Genomic DNA, 2,155 nt, shown 5'->3' on the forward strand with positions numbered 1-2,155 from the left:
GTAGGCGAAGGGCTGCCCTCCATCTGGAGGCAGGAGGGGAGCAGGCCCAGGCCCCCAGTGCCGACCCAGGCGTTGACGCCGCTGCAGCTTGTGTCACCTCGGCGGTGGACGCAGGGGACCTCCTGGGGACTGGTGCGATCTTGTGCTCCAGGGATCCTCCCGGCCCCCACCAATCCCTCCCCTTCTCTGTGTTCCCCCAGGTTGGCGAAGGAGCTGTAGCCGGGTCCACGTCTTATCCAGCCCGAGACACTGCGCTCCGTTGGGCGTCCCTGAGCTGGGAATCCCGCTCGGAGTTTTTCCAGGCCCGGCCGGGCTGGAAAGGCCCCGGTGGGGGAGGTGGACCCGGAGCGGTGGGTCTGCAATCCGGTTGGAAGGACTCGAAGTGGGTGATTCAGGGTGCGAATAACCTCCCCGCGAGCAGGAACGCCCGCACGAGACAACCAGCCCCAACCCGGCATTCCCAGAGCCGCGCGCGGGAGGGATGCAGGGACTCCGTGACAGCAAATCCCCGGGGGAGAAAGGAAGGGGGAAGACGGGGCAGGGGCAGCCCCACCCTTCTTGGGCTCCGCTAGCGACCAGCCAGCGCCCCTTCAGACGCAGCCTTTCTGGCTCCCGGCCCCGGCCTTCTGCTCCGGGCCTCGTCCCAATGCCCCGCAAGGTCCCCAGCAGAGGCATTCAGGCTCCTCCTCGCCCCGCCCAGACACAGCTGCTTTGGGTATCGGTGACAGCACTCCTGAGCGTCCCTGTCCCTATTTGCTGCCATTGCCAGCTCCGATTCCGCGCAGCCTCTCCGGCCTGGCCCCTGGAAGCCCGGCCCAGGGCGATGGTAGGGGCCTAACCTGCCGGCTCCGCCCACCGGGCCCTTGGGCTCCCTGAGACCAGCCCAGCCGACGTGAGTGCGCTACGGGGTCCAGGGAGAAGGGGCGCCGGGGGCAGCGTCCACCTTGGGGTTTGTTGGCTCAGGGCAGCTCGATGACCCCGCCTCCGGGGCCCAGTGTGCGTAGTGACTCAGTGTACACCCTTTCCTCGTCAAGAAACGCTTGAGAAAGTGGCGAAGGAGCCCTACGGGGGCCTCGGTTGGACCCTGCTTCTTCGGTCCCTCAGCTTCGGCCAGCGACGGTCTCCTGGCCCCTGGTCCGGGTCACCTTAGGGGGCAGGAGGAGGTGTGGTCAGTGTGGGAGTCTGGAGGGGCCATGCACTTCCGGAGAAGACCACTGACTCGTGGCTTTGGTGGAGGGGCGCAGGTAGATTTAGTTAGGCTCTCCCCCATCCCTGACACACCGGTGCCAGGGCGGGAGTGGGGCTTGTGACCACTCCGGAGAGCTCTGGGGGCCCCTGCTCTGGGACTCCGCACGGATAGTCACTGTCTCAGAGTGCATTCTCCAGGGGCCACTCTCCTGGGGGCACTGTAGGGGTCCCAGGGCAGGTGGGCAGCCTTTCTCCGGGGCGGCGTGAGAGCCGGAGAGCAGGGGGCGGGGCGGGCCCGGCTCGGGCTCACGTCTGCGTTGAAACCGCTGGGGAAGGAGAGAGAAATCGAGAGAACCGGTTCCCCCGCCTTGACAGCGGAGGCCCCCACACCAAGGCCCTTCGACTAAGTGGGGCAGGGACAGCCCCCACGTAGAGCTCTTCGCCGGGGAGTCTGCAGAGCCCGCATCCCAACCCCGACCCAGGGGCGGGGGCGCAGGCTCGCGGAGGGAGGCGGTGCTGCGGCCCTGCGGATTCTCTGCCGGCACAGGAAGGTCACGTGAGAGAAAGGCCATATAACACTTACCTGAAGTGGCCACTAGAAGCTCAGCTGGTCAGGGGGGTGCTGAGGGCAGAGGGCAGTGGTCAGGAGTGAAGTGAGGGTGCGAACTGAGCGTGTGGACAATGGGCAGGAGGAGAGAGACACAGTGTGGCCAGAGGGGGTGTAAGTCATGGATGGAAACGTGGTCCCCAGGTTCAGGTGGGTGGGCAGGAGATGGGGAGGCTGAAGATGGGGAGGCTGAAGATGGGGAGGAGGTCGTTGCTGAGAAGGGATCTCAGAAGAAAGTGGGTGCAGAACACAGGAGGCAGGATGTGGGGATGGCATGGCATGGGGGCACTGGGGAGCATGTGGGGATCCCCCTCTATTAGGCAGCAGCTCAGGGCTTAGGGCAGGCCACCGGGCAGGGCC

At 66.3% G+C, this 2,155-nt stretch overlaps 1 long non-coding RNA gene across 1 annotated transcript in view; it reads left to right on the forward strand.

The window, feature by feature from the left end:
• Positions 1-898: 898 nt before the first annotated feature.
• The window catches only part of LOC105532535, a 7,133-nt gene continuing 5,876 nt past the window's right edge, over positions 899-2,155 (forward strand). The window contains exon 1 of the long non-coding RNA XR_001004999.1: positions 899-1,582. This is a non-coding gene — a long non-coding RNA (uncharacterized LOC105532535). The remainder of the gene's footprint in view (positions 1,583-2,155) is intronic.

Source organism: Mandrillus leucophaeus, unplaced genomic scaffold (assembly GCF_000951045.1).
Source record: "Mandrillus leucophaeus isolate KB7577 unplaced genomic scaffold, Mleu.le_1.0 Scaffold966, whole genome shotgun sequence".
Lineage (NCBI taxonomy): Eukaryota > Metazoa > Chordata > Mammalia > Primates > Cercopithecidae > Mandrillus > Mandrillus leucophaeus.